The following is an 18,224-nucleotide window of genomic DNA, read 5'->3' on the forward strand; positions in this document are numbered from 1 at the left end:
CAACAAGCACTTCTCTGGAAGTAACAGCGCATGGTGAGTATTCCTCCTGCACAGAGAGGGGGGGAAATCCAAGTTAGAGAGATAGAAAACAGTACAGGAAAAGGAAGAAAGGGAGAGGGACAGGCAGATAAATACAGAGAGACCAGGCTTGATAGCAAGAGGTATTCCCTGCCTTGGACATTTCCATAGTGGTTTATTTCCATCGCTATCCGTCATTGAATAACACATGAATTCAGCATGCTTTACCATCAACACATCCAACTGAGCATGAAACAGGGGGCTCCGGCCCATCTTCCATCTCAGCTCAGTGGAAGGCTTCTCCATTGTACAGCAAGGTGAAATAACAGCCGCTCAATGTACTGTAACACACTGGAGATGCACCAGCCCCACGAACTCGCAGTTATTCACAAGATGCTGCGTACTGTGAAAATATTCTCCTGCTCTCTTTAGGACGGAGCACAGAGAGAGTTTAGGTGTGTGTCTGTGTGTGTGAGAGAGAGAGACTAAAAAGAAGTATGCACAGAAGGAGAAAGAGGGTTCACTGCTGAGATAAAAATGGAATCCATTTTGGTTCTTCAAGCACTCTCATCCACAGTGTGAGGACCTGCTCGGTGTGTGAGCCTGTTATTGCTATTTCAATCACTTCTCTTCCTCCTTTTCTCTATTTCAATTACTTTGCTTTTCCCTTGCTATACCGTATATTGTTTCCTCCTTCCCTCTGCATCCCCACTTATGCCTTTTCCTTTTTCTCTTCCTTCCTCCTCTGTCCCCTTCCTCTCACTTCTCCTCTCTACTGGCAGCCATGCACCCCAACACTGTCTCAGGTCCTGAAACTATGGCAACGGAATGAGAGAGCAAGCGCTCTATGATTAATAGATGAGAGATGCAGTGCCAATCGCTGGGGCCTGGGGAGGAGGGACAGATGCACTCCAACAACGCCACGCAAACATGCACGCGGAGTCACAGAGAGTACACAAATGCACACACTCAAACCCCCCCACCATGAGCCACCCTCTGCGCTTAGTGGTAATATACACACAGAAAACGTGAGAGGGTCTGACTCACACAACACAGTGGCACATCGGCAGAGTTAGCACTTAAAGAGCTAAACAAGATGGTGTTTACCTGATGCTTAACACACTCATGACACACACTTCCTTATTGGCTTCCAACAAGCAAACTAACCACAGAAATAACCACAGCCTCAGCAGCGGATGAGGCCCTAATGAGACGTAACAGACTGTGGGTCTCTTCCTGGCTCACAGCTGGCTGCTCTCACCTGTAAAAGCACAACAGCAGGACAGGAACTAGGACATCATACTTTAATGCTGTGTCCCACGATATACATCATCTGGTCTGTAGTACAAGACTTGGCTCTTTTCAAGGCCAGTCATTCATTCATCTCCCAGGCAATCACACAAAGCCCTGCTGCTTTTGGATTATCCCTGCAAATGCATTTCATCTCCATCCCATTTGAGTAATGACAGACGATCAAACTCGGCTCTGACAAAGGTATTAGTGCGTGTTAATGTTGCATGTTCTGACTAGTTCAGATATAGCATTTCCATGAAGAGAAACCTGGTGTTATAAGTAGATTTTAAATGTTGCTTTTGTTTTCATTTGGCACGTGTGTGGTCAAGTTTGGCTTCTTAGCAATCTTCCCCTAGATGGGCCAGCCATAACTTTCTAATAGACTTCATTTCTAACAACAAAGCTTTGCCAAGGACCAACAGCCAAAAAAACTAAAGACACTGCCAATTCTACCACTGACTTGCAGCACCCGGCCGAAAAAAGCCTTGGCCTGGTCCTTCATGCTGCTGGCATTTTTGGCATAGACAACACGCTCAATCAATTATGCTAATGTAACGAGTATGAAGAGTGTTTTACACTTAGACGGTTATTTCAATGGATGCACTACAGAGCCATTTCTTGGGAGAGGAAAGGGTTAAGGCGAAAGCAGCCAGTTCAAACAACACAATGAAACTTAGAAAGTGGAACGCCATGCATCCATGCATGTGTGTGTGAACAACTGACTAGAGCTAGAGCAACACGCTGAAGCAAGTGATTAGCGAGTGATTACATTTTCAATGGGCCATGCCGTGAATAGAGCACACTGGACCATACTGCACAGGGAGATGTATTGGGTCTCTTTAGTATAGTGAATACCATTAATCATCTCATATAAACAGGAAGCGATATGTTCCAACTTAACTACAAAGGATGGCAGGTAGTGGTCAAATATCTGCTTTCTCATATGCACAAACAAAGAAGATGCATGGAAATATAGATGGAGCTGTGCCATCTCCTCTCATCCTATAAAATATCATTCAGTGTGTTTTCTTACATAAAATTAAAAGTGTTTATCGAATAATGACTTCAACTTCAGTAGGTCACGGAAATTAGAAAAAAGAGAGGTGGAGCAGCACAAGCTTAAGTGAATCTCTATACAGGGTGGGAGTTGTTATGGCTTGTTAAAATATGTTATTATTTCTTTTTTTACCTTCTGAATCACAACAGACTCAATCTGAAATGAGAGCCAAAGGAGCACAGCCAAAAGTGAGCATGTAACATCTCTGATGGACAGCTTCATCAAAATACACACTTCTTTTATGAGGCTGATCTAAAACAAAATTAGCTAAAAACATAATATACTCAATCATGATTTACCTTTTTTTTTATCTCTACGACTTGTTTTGATTAGCGTATAGTGTCATTGTTGCCACTGCAATTAAGAAAGATGTAGAATCTGGAAATAGGTTAAGCATTAATAAATCACATCAAGATGAGTTAGTGAGGTTTTATGCTTTCTTGCCCTCTAATTGTTTTTTTAAAAACACCAGCCCACACACCAAGGACACGCATCAATAAAACATGGCTTTCATAAAATATGCATAAATACACACACTATTGAATGGGGGCTATTGACACTGTCTGAATGAAGATCAATCTTTAACAGCAGCTGACCGGTCTCATATAATGGAGGGCCAATTCATTGGAACAGGAGCAAAGCCATTTATCAATTATTCAAACCTACTGTTTTCAGACTGCATCTGCCCTTAACTGGCAAAGGTAAATAACTCTCCCTCTCATGCTCTCTTTCCCCCACACGTACAGTGGGACAAATCCACATCAGTCACACACAATGCCATCCCCATTGCTATTGTTAGGGGATCTGCGGATCAAATGCTCCACGGAGCATTGCTCCAAATACAAGCAACAACTCTGGTTGTTCAGCTCTATTCTGCCTCTCCAGGAGGAGAACAGGCAAGCTGCTGTGACAAAGGTAATCATGCTGTAATTCATGTATCAGCACCATAACATGTCAATGTATACTGTGTTAATAGCAGGATTATCACTCTGTTTTGTGGTGTTGTAGCCTTTACGAAATAGTATGGGAGGATTTACAGCCTGTGCAACTTCTCAGGCAAAATGCCTCCAAGACATTTGGATGCCTTAAGGCGAATGTTATAGAAACATTTTTGCTATTTCACATTCAATGTCAATGTGTAACACTCAGCACAGTATGAGTGGGAAAATACCTAAGGTCGCAGATCAAAAAAACACACAAGTACCAAATATTTCCAACGATTTCAGGGGGGGAAAAGGATAAAAAACAACACCCTTTCTTCTCAGTGGTAGCATGAAATCTTTTAAATGTTTTATATAGGACAATACTAAAATCAAAACACTATGTGTGAACAATCTTTTGATAAAAGGCATATTTTGCCGTGAGCATTCAATACTCCTTAGATTCCCCCATTAATATCATCACCCTTACACACTTGATAATCTATAACCTACATTTAGATTTGCTGAATCCTTTTTCCATCTTTCCCAGTGACTCTGGGGGGATCTTTCATAATGGGAGAGGAGAGGAGAGGAGAGGAGAGGAGAGGAGAGGAGAGGAGAGGAGAGGAGAGGAGAGGAGAGGAGAGGAGAGGAGAGGAGAGGAGAGGAGAGGGAAACCACTGGGAGTGACTGGGTGTTGGCAGTCAGTCTGCTGGATGTGGTTTTTGAGGCCTCTATCTCCTCTCTAAGCTTGTTAAAAAAATTATTTGCAGCAGGCAGCACTTCATTTAATGGCAAATCCACTTCTGAGACCGGTGTAATTTTGTCTCCTCCTCAGAATTACAAACATTTGATTGATCTTTGGGACCAGAGTAACACTGACCACTCAGCCTCCTGGTAATGAACACACCCTACGAATCAATTCCCAACAAATACAATGTGTCTGTGAAATGACTTATTAATTAATTATTAACATTAAATCGCTGATTAGTTTTATATAAAGAATGAAAACAGAAAGTGTGATTGCAAAAATGTCTACTGTACATGTCAATTGCTGCTCAAATTCTCATCTCCATGAATGTGAAATAAATGGCCCAGCATGCACTGTAATAACGGACACATCGCTTCACTGTTTAAGCGTTTTCACAAAAAAACATGGGTACATTATAGACACATATAAATACTACAAATTTCCATTCTTATTTTCAGTCTACAGATGGAAGTTTTGTGGCTGTAATCTTTAAACTCAACGAGGATGAAAAACAGCATGTCAGACGGAGGCAAGAGGAAAACAGTCGGTCTGGGTCCTGCAAGTTCCCACAAGCACATTTCTTATTTGCCGTAAATTGACCTTCTACCCGGAATGATAGTGAAGAGGTTTTGACACAATGTAATCCGCAATAGCTCTTTTTGAGACGGTCACTTCTTTATTTCGTATGGGTAAACAGCATAAAAGGGATTACGCACGAACATGTGGTCTGCTGTATCGGCACAGGGATTTTTCCTTGAAGAAAATCATCGCAGTTCTCATTTAATTAGAAAATAAGGCACTTTCAATAATTCTCAGAACTTTAACAAACCTTTACAAATACGCTAAACCACCCTAAATTTATAAATACGTAACCATGTGAAGCGTGTGCACTTGTCGCACGGCAGCCTGGCTTCTCAGAAAACAAGCCTCCGGGGCTGGAGAAGCACTGGTACGGGCTATACGCGCACCAAAAGTTTGAAATAAACAAATAAATCTTACCTTCAGCTCATGAATGGATATGCCTCGGAGTTTTTACAGCTATATCTTTTAGTAATCCATGAGGTATGGCTCTCAAAGCGGTTCAGACGGTGCTCGGTCAGAATAACAATACGAGCGCTACTTTTCTCATGCGCTTCTTTTTGTTACATGCCGCTCTCAAATCACACCTCTTCAAATCGGAATATCCATTGGAAATCCACACTAGAGAGAAAAAACAATGTTTCGGATTTCAAACTCCTCTCTCGTAAACTGAACAAACCGGGTGTCCCAGAACTAGCTACAGCGCAGAATTCAGTCCCCTCCACAAAAGCCGACGGTCGTCCTATTTGGAGATGAAGCTTCTTACCAGACTGGAGCGGAGCGCTGCGAGCCCAGCTGTCACCCACCCGCCACACACACATACACACTCACACATACACAGGGAGGAGCTACGTCTCTGGAACGGGAGGTATTGTGTCAATGGGTGCCAGTAATGGACAACTGTATTTCTATTTTTAAATAGCGGCATTTCATAAGAATGTGCGTTAGAGAAGGAGAAAGCCTGAGCGCTAATAATAGTGTCGACACGAATTGAAAAAAAGACAAATGTTTAGAGGTTAGTATGAAATTCAAATAAGATTAAGTGCTGTTTTGAAGACATGTAGGCTGGGTCACTTGGTCTGTGTCATGCAAACGGCCAATGGTGATTTTAAAGACACAATAATGATGCAGGTATTGTATGATGATGCGAATCGGAATGTGATCAGGTTGAAAGCCTCTCTTGTCTGCTCTCTGCTCTGGGCTGCTCTTTCTTCCTCGGTGGTCCCTCCAGGGTCCCAGGTTGGCAGGGGTGCATGCACACAGAAACACCTGCTTTGTGCTGTTGGGTTTTTTAACACATGGGTTTTTACCTGATCTTATCAAAGTGGTCATTACGTGCAGTCTGAAAGCCACAAGAAAGTTGCTGCTTAAACTTCTGCACTTAGCTACTATCTGATGTCAGGGGTGCGGGCTCCACATAGTGAAAATGTTTCTCCCTCTCTCACAATCTCTCTCCCTCCCTCCCTCCTACACACAGACACACACACGCGCACACACCGTACCTTAAACAAAGTCAACATCAACTTGTCTGTGTGTGTGTGTGTGTGTGTGTGTGTGTGTGTGTGTGTGTGTGTGTGTGTGTGTGTGTGTGTGTGTGTGTGTGTGTGTGTGTGTGTGTGTGTGTGTGTGTGTGCGTGCGTGCGTGCGTGCGTGCGTGCGTGCGCGTGCGTGTGTGCGTGTGTGTTCCTGAGTAGTGGCCTGTCAGGCACTATTGCCATCTTGTTACAGTAACAGCTCCGTACAGTGCTGCTTCCACAGGCCTAATGCCAAACACTATACTGTTGTCTTTTGATGTAAACTAATGTGCTCATGCCTGCCAATCATTTCCTCATCTGATATCATTTAATTTGCTTTAAAAGCAAAACTAATTTACAATGATGCAATTGAACCATTAGGAAAGGCTGTGCTGCAGGAAACATAATCACTCTTCTTTCAGGCAGATTTGGATTTGGTTCATGTGGTTTGTTAAAAAGATATTTAATCATAAACAGTCAACGTAAAGTGTGGTAAAGGCATATGCAAAAACAAGCACTTATTTGGCAATTAAGTGCCTGCAGTGCATTCATATATAAAACATCTCATTTGACATTATAATGTACAGCATGCTTGTTGGAGTTCATTACAATTCTGTGTGAGAGATGTGTTTGAGTGCACATCTACTGTGCACTGATGACACAAAGGTGAATCATTATAGATACTACACCAAATGCGAAAAAAGCATGTTGATCGTCTAACATCAATGCAAATGCTGCAAACAAAAAGCAGGTTACAAACAGAGCAAACATTGTGTATTTCACACACCAACTCTTTAATCTTCCTCTCTCTCTATTTCACTCACTCTCTCGCGCTCTCACACACTTTGAAGTGGAAGTGTTGCTAAGTGTAGGAGGCGGGCAGGATATAATTCGAGCTCAATAATGTCAAGATACACACCAGTTAGTTTGAACTCTGGAAATATGCTCGTGTCAGAGCTTATCCTGCTTATCTTGCTAAAGTTGTCCCAGGCGCATTAGGACTCTGTGTGTGGAGGAGAGGCGGCGGTTGCAATAGAGAAACACAGAAACCATCACTTCCACAACCGGGACAGACATTAGGCACACAGCAGCAGTTCTGCAGGTACCTGCTGCCAAACTCCATACTTAGCTTCCCTTCCTTTCTCTTCCCTCCAGCCCACTGGAACTTGATCTAAACATTACTTTTCAGCATGACAGAAATCTTCTCTTCATTTTACTGGCCAAAAGAATTTCCTACAAATAATTGACAGCCTTAATGTTGGCCTGGGAAGCTACTAACTAAAGGAACTGCACCCACCTTTAAACACAGGGCATTTAAAGCTTTGTAACAGCATGCCGCAATTTCCTGTGTCTCTGACACTTCACACCTCCTCTCCTGTCCATGAAAAGCTGCCACACCACATCAGCTAGAATACAGGTTCTTTACAGAAGTGAAAGTACCAGTAGCTTTACAGTAAAGTACATCCTGCATTGAAAATCCTACGGTACATTCAGCTAATTTAACTTTAACTAAGTACACATTTTCACTAAGCTTTGATTTTTTGTGAAATGTTGTCTAATTTTCTTAGTTGAGGCTCAAACATATCTTGAGCGGATGATACTAAAAACAATTGGAGTTAAACCTGTTTTTTCCTTGAGTGAATGTATTCAGTAACATTGAATGAAATGCTGAGATAAAGTAGATGTTGAACAAATGTGTAAGGTACAGTAAATATAAATATTTACTTTCCACCTTCACCACAATTGGTTATGACAATGCTGTTGTGATGTAAAAGAGCCTTACAGTAAACCATGCTGTTTCATACATACACATGCTGATATGGAAAGAGTGTTGTTTCCCACTTGAATATTCAGTAATATGGGATCACCTAAATTATGCAATTAAAAGTCCTAACATTGAACATGTACTGTATGTGCATAAGGAGACAGTCAAACACACACAAACTCACATAATACTTGTTAAGAAATAACCCACCCACAGTCAGTCTACACTATCTTTGTCACAATAATATGTCTATATTGGCTGAGCTGTGGGTATTACAGCTGGGACACGAGGAGCATCATTTGTTAAAACTTCCCCGAATAATTCTGCCAGAGTCCTAATGGCTGCTGCTCACCTGTGGATCATACAGACAGCTGGGAGAGGAACAGAGACCACTTACAGTAGTAACTTCCTTTGTACTGTTGCAGGCCGATCACTGAATCTGTCTGCTACCTCTCCTCTCAGTGCTTAAATGGGCACAGCAGCCTGTTTACTGTCTTCAAAGGGTGTAAAGTGAAAAAGATAAACATGTAGTTACATCTATAAATTGTGGCTAAGCTACTGCTGATTGTTAAGTTCTTCCATATGTGACTTCTGGGAGCACGACAGCAGTTTAGACTGTATTCTGCTGTTTCTGTCATCGCATAATTGATATTGTGCTGAAAACAGACATAAGGATAAGAAGGATGAAGGGGAACTATGGTAAAGTCACAAGCTTGAAAGTGATACTATGATTTTTCAAAAATATTGACCAGACTCGTACACTGTGAGTCCTGAGCACCTTCTATAAGAGTTGTTATATTAAAGTAGCAGAAGCACTGTTATGCTACTAGGTGGTTATTTTAGAAAAGGTACAGTAGGGGGAAGGCCAAATTCAGTAAGAATATAGCTTGTTGAAAATGCACTCAGATTTTAAGTAACCTTTTTTACAAAAGAGAAATAATTTCAGTAAACGTTTTTGTATTTTTGTCCAGACAATCTACATTATCACCTAGAAAAAAGGACTGTGTACTGTGAATTGCATTATACACTACTTAACCAATAGAAGAGCCTGTGATATAAGACAGCTGCACAGTTAAAACACTCCGTTGAGATGCAAAATGACACAAAGTAGACCCTATCAGACTTGTTAGGAGGTAAAACAACAAATATATATTTGAGTAAAACAGCTAGTAATCAAAGAAAAACCAAATTTCCCAAAAATAAAAACTGTTCTTAGAAAAAAATATGCCGAACTACTGTACAATCAATGTATGAGCTGATATTTGCCCTATGGAAATCATTGAAGTACATATCATGAATAGATACATATACTATACTTCATGTGTTTACTTCACATGTTGAAGTTTTCTCAGGATCCAAATGTTTTGTTAAAAAAGTGTTTTATAGATATTTCAGAGAAATGACTATGCAAATATGCTGTTTGAGGTATATTTTCAAAGTCAATGTGATTTACTTTAGGAAAGTAAAATGAATACATAACAGTACATAATGAGCATTGCAGTCTTAAAGTTTGAAAGTCTTCAAAAGTTTAAATAATTTTACAAACTAAATAGAGCAAATGGAAATTAAAAGCATGCCACAGCGGTCCACTGTTTGACATTTTGCTAAAGAGTACACAGGTGTCCCATAGAGGGAACTCTATTACTTCACTCCAAATCTTATAGTAATCAGAAGTTCAAACAGTATTAAGACAGAAAAGAAGAATTTAAGATTGTTTTCACTCATTAGCACATGGGCCACAATTTGGAATGACTACTGTATCACAGCAACCAAAGCCAAAACCATAACTACTATAACATAAGGTAAAATATATAGCAGCTGATGACAGAGCCAATACAAACTGCACTTACAAAGTAATGTTATGTATATATCTGTACATTTCATGTACAGATGTAAGTAAAGAGAAAAAGAAACTGAGATACTGTTGCCCACTGAGCTGCAGAAAAATAATCATTAGTTATCTCAGGGGAGAGGGGTGTCACTCACAGACACATTAACACACACATGCATACGAGTACACAGTTTACAGTAATAGCAGTTGTTTACTTACTTGTTTATTTATTTAAAGGACAGTGCACATTAATCCATATTGCTGTAAATGAGCAAGTATTAGCCAGCAGGCTAATTTTCAACTGTTGTCCTTGGCAAGATGTTAAATAACCACAACAAGACTAGAGAAATAAAAACATTATTAAAAAGAATACAACAGACAACAGCAGTACAACAATAAATAGGAACAGCAGTACAACAATAAATAGGAACAGACAAACATGCAAACAGATGAAATACAGTTAAAAGTGTTCACATATTTGATTGCTTAAAAGCCAGTTCTTATGATAGTGGTTAAATGTATGATAGGAGGTGTTATTCCTTATCTGTTATCTGTATCGGTATTGTGTTCCAAAGTGTTGATGCCCTCACAGAGAAACAGAGTTTACCAAAGGAACTGGACCTAAGAGGGACTACACAGTCCCCTCTTAGGGCAGACCTTGTGGTTCTGCTGTTTGAATTGTTCTGCTGTATAAAAGTGCAGAGTGGTGGGGTGCCTTGCTGTTTCTAATCTTAAAAATGAGACATGCATAAGTGTGTTTTAAAAGATTTTCCCAGCTGAGTAGGTTATGTTTGTCCAGGATTTTGCAATGGTGGTATAGCTTAGGTTTTCTGTCCAAAACTGTGAGAGCTTGTTTGTGAAGTCACAGGATAGGCCTTAATTTTGTGCTATTCACCTTGTGGAGCTTGTAATAAGAAAACCTTGTAGAGAAAGACAGTCAGATGCCCTAGTTATGAATTCAGTGTTGTTCAGATCCTTCACCCACACACTCATATCCAGTACAAGTACGCAGATCCTATCTGCTGTGGTTTTATATTATGATGATTAATAGACAATAGTAAGAATCACAGGAAATAAGAATCAGCCAGTGTCACAGGAAGAGCCTTTTTAGCACCATCAAACTAGCATCATTTTCATTGGTTTCCAGGACCAGGAAATTCTATTAGACAGAGTTTTTTGTTTTACTTCATAAGCTCTACAAGTTCAGCTGTACTGCTACTGGGGGCAAAGGGTTTTTTGTATTCAGAGATGATTGATTGCTGCTAACTTTCATACAGCCAAAACATCAGCTTATCACTATTTTCACCACTGAACATTTAAACGTATATATGCAACCCTTGGTGTTCGTGAATTTTTATTTTACTTTGTTAAATGTAGTTATCCTGCTGGCATTGAGTGTATGCAGCTATATACTGCTGCACGTTGGCCACCAACAGCGTCATGCTTAATTTGACTATCTAGGCATCTCTAAACCAACAGAGGTGCCATTATCCAGAGGCCATGTTCTCTGCTTCTATCATTGGATGTGCTGCTATATGAAAACATGATGATATCAAATGCATCTTTCCTTACTCCATGCAAAGGCTGTATTCGCACCGTGTCATTAAATATGTTGCCAAATATATGAATTGCCTTATTAGAAATTGACTCAGAGTAAGCCCAAGGCATACAAAGTATATACTGAATATGTGTGTGTGTGTTTGGCCTGTAATGGCAAAATAATGTTAAGCATGGCTGGGTTTACCAGTAAGCAGAATACTGTAACACACACACACACACACACACACACACACACACACACACACACACACACACACACACACACACACACACACACACACACACACACACACACACAGGGCCTCGGCCCAGCCAGCTTCAGTTTCCACTGTGCACCCATGTTTGCATGAAAGCCATGAATAAGTCAGCACTTCTGCATGATAGGTCTGTAACTAGGAGTGACAGTTAGAGAGCATAGTCTATAGAATCTCAGATGGGACTCCGTGTGCGCGAGTCAGTTTTAAAGTGTGTGTGTAAGTGTATATGTGTGGGTGGGGGGCTGAGTGCTTGTGCATGGGAACCTGTGTCGTCCCCCTTCACTCATCTACCTCACATGGACGTCACAGTGCTAATAAAGTCTTAAGAGAGGGGTTGTTTGCATCAGTTTCACATGGAGATGTGAAGATGGGACACCACTGAGGGTTCGGCTTGATAAAACTGGGTCATCACAAAACTTGATACATTTCTGGATTTATCTTTATTTTTCTAGTGAAAAATAATTCAAATCTAAGGTTGACAGACTATTTAGCCGTCTTAAAAAGCCTGTCACGTGTCTCAATGGACTTTAGATATTGTTGGAAACATTTCACTGAAATACATTTTAACTTTCCCTTCATTTTTGTAAATGTTGGTTTGTGTTTGAATGTTTTGACTAAAAATGATTCATTCATTCTTTTATTTCAACTCACATGTAGGTCACATACAATATGAATGTCTGAATCCATATGGTAGTGGCTGCACATGCCGTCACACAGCTGATTTAAATGTCAGAAGCTCTCCTGCCACACACCTTTTTTTCTATATTTTTTAACACAATAGTTTATTTTCTTGTCATTGAGTCTGACCGTATGCACTGCAAATACAGATCTGCAAACAGATAAATAATATAACTGATTTGTTTTCCATTAAACAGTACTCATAGAAGTACATGGGTTTCTAATTGTCATGCACATAATTATTCATCTTCTGTTCAGTATTGATGTTGAGTCATTGTTGACAGTCATTACTCCCAAATCTGTACTGGTACAAAACACAGCAGCCTTTATCCTTTATCAAGAGAACATTGCTGAGAATGAGATTACAAAGATATGTCTGTCTGGTTTACAGGCTTTGACCAACAGCTGCTTTTGTGTGCACATTAAGACTTGATAAATTAATCATTTCGCTAAACAATTAGCTAAAAAGCTTCAACGCTTGGTGAAGCTTAATCTTGCCATCACTATTTATAGTCACACTGTACAGATTGACTGTACATAAATGAGCTGGAAGTTGTTCTGATTTATATTTCTTTGAGTTACTAGTGCTGATGGTGCTGCTGCTCGTCGCAGGTGTTACTGGATGGATATCTTGTCAGGCTGGTGCAAAAGTTTTGCCACTGGAATCAGAGCACTTATATACAGGAAGTGGCTTATCAGAATGTACCAAGTGCAGCAAATTTTAGGGGCACATGGTACAATCTTAAGATTATTTTGTTGTTGCTTTGGTTTTACTTAGTTGCTATAATATTTACACTAATAGACAATTCGACAGTTTGTCCAATTTGGTTTTATTTTTAGATAAGCTGGTACTGTTTTAGTTGACCCCTTTAGTCCGGCCCAGAACACCTTCCCTTATTTTTCTAATTGTTTGTTTCAATTAGGTAAATAATACCCTGTTTAAAAACAAACTGTCTGTATGTCATCAAACTGTTGATGTCATATATAATTTTAAATGGTATCGTATACTGTTCAGGATTTGTTCTTGGCTCTGCTCCTGAAGGCACTGTTCTCACATTCAACCAGGCCAGTCACAGTCCCGAGACAGACCAACTGTGGAGAGTACAGGGCAGACCAGTCCTTGCTCTGACATACTCCTGAGTTCAGCTTCATCCATATATTCACATAAATCTGATCTCTTCCAAAATGTTGCATCCCTTTTTCAGGGTATGTTAGTTAAGACACAACTTAGGGAAATACTCGTTTACCCGTACCGGCTTTAATTGAAAAATAAAAGTAGAAGCAGAGTTAACATTAATTTAAAAAGATTGGTATTATGTTGCATGATTTTGATGGTATATATACATTAGGAATAAGCCAATGCAACAACATGTGTATTCTTGATGTATGGTAACACATTTCTTGCAGAGACCATTATGGTGAGCCCTATCTCCTTACCCTGGCTGCATGAGAAAGCACACTATTTGTGTAAACACCATTGAAACACAGTGTACCTTCCTTACCTTGTTGCATCTGCGAATGCATATCAGGTGTTGAATGGAATTGATTTTATGAGGAAATGATGCTGCAGAGCACGGTACCTTGAGAAAACTACAATGGCATACAAAGTGGAAGCAGATGTTCCCCTGTCATTGCATATTATTATTCCCATCTTCATCTCAGCTGGTTGATCCAGATCCAGATCCAGATTTTACCCAGGTGTTTCAATTCTCTCCCTGAGTTCCAGCCTTAAGTTCACCTGGGCGGGCTACATATGGTATAGATGATTTAATGACTTGTACACTACACACAGTTCCTACTGAATAAGTAATCCAGCCTCTGCTTACACACCCATAGTGCTCATCTATTTTTCAGTCCAGGACGTTTTCTCTGTCTTTCCTTCTCACTTGCAATCTACGTTTCCATCTGTGTACGTCTCATATATCTCAGCCTCTTATTTCATTACTAATTTCTACCTAATATTTTATTCTTTGGAGTTTTCAGAGGTTGTTTTTGATGCAACATCTCTACACATTGTTTATCTGTGGCTGTTTGGGGTTGAATGGACGAGCGTCCATTTTACAGGAGGTACAATCATTTAAACAAATTGACCTTTGACCTTAAAAAGTATTGCATGCAAGCCTTGTAGACAGCTAGCTAACTCCATTCGTTGAAGGCGACCTTGAAGTAATCTCTTATATGTCTTATATTTTCTTTAATCCACAGCAGTTCAATGACAGCACCTGTAGATAAATAATATTGGGCACTTTTTTCTGCTGTCGTTATATAATTAATGTTATTATGATCAAGCCCTCTGCATTCCTGAACAGACAGACCTTTGCTTTGAATTGCTAAATGATTGATGGGTGAGATGAAAGTGAATGTAGGTCACCGTGGGTGAGGGTTGACAGAGGCTAATCAGACAGGCATAATAACCAGATATCATCGAGGATAATGGCCCAAGCAGACCCATTACAGGTATATGCAACAGCCATAGCTCAACAATCTGTCGTAGACATTGAACGCAAGAATGCATATTTTACTACTAACAGACCATTTGATGAGGTTAAAAACATCGGCAGTTTGGTGTTTAAACAATAATCACGACGTGATTCTTGATGTGAGCTCAACGAGTGATTTTTCTTCTCAAATATGCCACCTAAATAATGGATGATTTAAGTGAAAGTGACACAAACTTAATCAAAAACCTTAAACCCTCTTCACTTGTTCTGGAAATGGACAGCACTTATATCTGAGTCTAGTTTAATATGACAGTAGACAGAAACTATTTCTGCAGTAATACTTTTGTATCTAGTGTCTGTACCTTCAATCAGATTTTTTATCAGATGTGTGTTGTTTGAGAGACATGGCTTCTGGACTTCTTCTTTGTGATCTGTGTTTAAAACATGGAAAGATATTCCTGTCTCCTCATTAAGCTAGCTCCCACAGATAGATGGAAGCAGCCAGACAAAGAATGATGCAAAGCTTCTGATGAAGTCAAAACGTATCTAGGCAAAATGAGTGAACCATATATTTGCTCAAAACAACGAGAGATCTGCTCCATAAAACAACGTTGTCCAAATCACCAATTTCCCATTTTGAGTGAGATACTTACTAATACAGCTTTTGTTAAAGTATTAAACAATTATGCTAGAATATTGAACTGCTGTCTAAAACGTTAACTAAATGAAGTTTGCTGAGAATATAAAGACATCAAATGATCACCTCTGTTGCTGAGTTCAGTCAATACCCATACATTATTCTAACACAACACTGTTGTCTATCATGTAATATTCATGATGACATAACATCTATATTTCATTACCACTTGCCCCAGATTTGAGCTGCATTTTTGACACACATTAGGCTTCCCTCCTAGGCTCACAACACACAGCTAGCCCTCTTTCCCATTGCTATAAACTCACCAGAGATCCTCCTCTGACAAAAATGTGTTTCAGTTTCCAGTTTGTATGTGAAAGCAGCAGCGGGTGTTTAGTATCCCTGTTGCATTTTAGAGATCAGCTGCAGACTCAACAAAAGATCTGTGAACAGAAAGAGGGACCCTGGAGTTTCTGAATATGTGAGAGAAAATGACAGAGGGACATTTAGAGTGATGTATATCAAAAGAGCAAAAAGAGACAAATAAATGGCTGTGAAAGGAAAGAGAACTGGCGAACAGATGGAGAGGAAACAAAAAGTGAAAATCATAAAGGCAGACAAGAAGAAAAAGAAAAGGGGTGGGCGATCATAAAGAGCTAAAGCTGCTTCCAGGAGTAAAGGTTGAAGAGACTGGAGAAAGTTCTGTTGTCATCACAGACAGAGGACGGCAGGTGATGGAAGGATAATGACAGAGGGAGGAGCCTGCTTGACCTCTGCTGACCTCTGCCTGGGAAGGGATGAAGGAAGTGGGCGCAGCAGCAGCCCTAATGTGATGGGATATCCTGCCGCCTGCCTGCTCACCCCTCTTCCTCCGACCGTAATGTCTGTTCCCATCGTTCACAGTCACCTCTGCAGGATGAGGCTCAAGAGCAACACAAACACACAAGATACCCTCATGCACACCTTGTGCAGTGACACACACATATTCACTTTGGATGGATTCACATGCCAATGTACGCAGGCCTTCACACATGCTGACAGTCAAAAACACACAGACAGAAACACACCTCCAAGTTGACTCAACAACATTCACAGCCAAAGAGACATTTACTCAGGTCACTGCATTACACAGAAATGTAGGCCAGTGTTGAAATCATCGTGCAGATGAGGAGAAGTCGGTAGATACCAAAAACAGAAAGTCTGCCAGAGTGTACTCACAGAAACACTATTACGCCGTGCAGCTGGTTTGGTTTACTGAGTGCAAACAATGCCCATTATACTTCTATCCCAAGTTCACTTTTACACACAAAAAAACCACAATGAAAGCTAATAATTTCATGAGTGTTTAAAGGATACTCATAATTACCTTTTCATTTTGTGATTACAAAAGCCAAATGTTAAATGGGGAGACCCTTCAAAAGAACAGTTGTTTTATTTGCCATTAAGCTTCATTATGGTTAGTTGCTAACGTTCCTGTCTGTCAGACAAAGTTCAGCAACTTGTGGGTATTTTCTCCTGTGGAAAAGCTGCCTTTAGCTTCACTCTGCTCCCCCATTCACCCACCCACAAAACTTCAAAGCAAGGCCACACTGAAACTTCAAGCCCATTTTGGCATTGCCCTCCTACCTCTAGATCCAGTAATTACAGCTCATACAAGACATCAACATTATTACTCGTCAAACCACGGTATAATAATACCACAAAACACTTCAAAGAGACAACTCACATTTCAAGGGAAAAATAAAAGCTCATGGATTATGCATTAGAAAGGACTATATCAACCTTCCAAAGCAGCTGGGGCTCGGTTCATATTATCTGGAGCGAGAAACAAACTTTATCATAAAGATGTATGTGTAATTTGAAAATAAAGTTAACATCATTGTTAAAACTGAGAAGGCCAGTGGTTTAGGTTATTTTTACCAGCTTGTATTCAGTACTAGCAATGTGCTTACTTAACATATAACAACAGGAATGTGTAGCAGTCAAGGGTGTGTTTGGTCTTGAGGTTAAATTGCAGCGCCTTGAGAGTTAGGACATCACCACCCAAGATTACTTTGTTTAAATATGTATCAATACTGCCCTCTTGTGTCTCATGTTTACATTTTAAACATAATGCAAAGAAACTGCCCTTTCTATTTGTATCCTTAACATTTGTTATCCCCCCTAATTAGTTAAAAATACAACAATTTTGCACCAAAATCAGGAAGCTTGTGAATATAGAGAGCAAATAGTTTACTGCCCCCCCATTCTACCTTTTTAAGAGATAAAGGAAGATAACAGATGCATGTACAAGAATAGATGAGTATCTCAGAAAATATAATACAAGCATCTGCAATACACTTAATGAAGAATTTAACACTATAGACATCAATTGTACAACGACAATTGGAATTAAAAGAAATAAAGACCAGATTGCATTTGAGAGGATTTAATTGGGATAGTATATTTTCCGAGTGTCATCAAATGCAATACATGTAGTAGGAATGCAATGAAGCGTGGGAAAGATCATTGATGTTACTGTCAGTTGACAGCAGATAGCATAAATATGTATCTATGTTAGTTGCTAAATTATTGGGATAGAAGCTAAGATGAAGAGCATTAACTAACAACCATAACATGGACTGTGTTAATAAATAACCGCACTGGACTAGTTTTATATTTTACAATTTTAACAGTCTGGTAGGATTGTAATCTCTTGTAGTGCTGCTGCCAAATGTTGTTTGGGAAGTGCGCAGAGATTATATTTGTAGGACCTCCTCTAACTTTTAGCTTTCTGCCCCCAGACTGGAAAAAAAGCTGAGGCTGAGAATGCATGCACACAACTGGCAACTCTTTATAAACACAACATTATACAAAATTCGGCAATTCAGTATCAGCCTGTGTATCATTTATATGTTTTGACAAAGGAGTGTTCTAACCCAAA

At 39.8% G+C, this 18,224-nt stretch overlaps 1 protein-coding gene across 3 annotated transcripts in view; it reads right to left on the reverse strand.

Moving 5' to 3' along the window:
- The window catches only part of sema6a (sema domain, transmembrane domain (TM), and cytoplasmic domain, (semaphorin) 6A), a 110,307-nt gene extending 104,893 nt beyond the window's left edge, over positions 1 to 5,414 (reverse strand). For all 3 annotated transcript variants that reach the window (XM_034090903.2, XM_034090901.2, XM_071204362.1), the window contains exon 1: positions 5,039 to 5,414. The gene's annotated coding sequence lies outside the window, so the exon portion shown is untranslated. The remainder of the gene's footprint in view (positions 1 to 5,038) is intronic.
- Positions 5,415 to 18,224: the final 12,810 nt, after the last annotated feature.

This window comes from Pseudochaenichthys georgianus, chromosome 9, assembly GCF_902827115.2.
Source record: "Pseudochaenichthys georgianus chromosome 9, fPseGeo1.2, whole genome shotgun sequence".
NCBI classification, from domain to species: Eukaryota; Metazoa; Chordata; class Actinopteri; order Perciformes; family Channichthyidae; genus Pseudochaenichthys; species Pseudochaenichthys georgianus.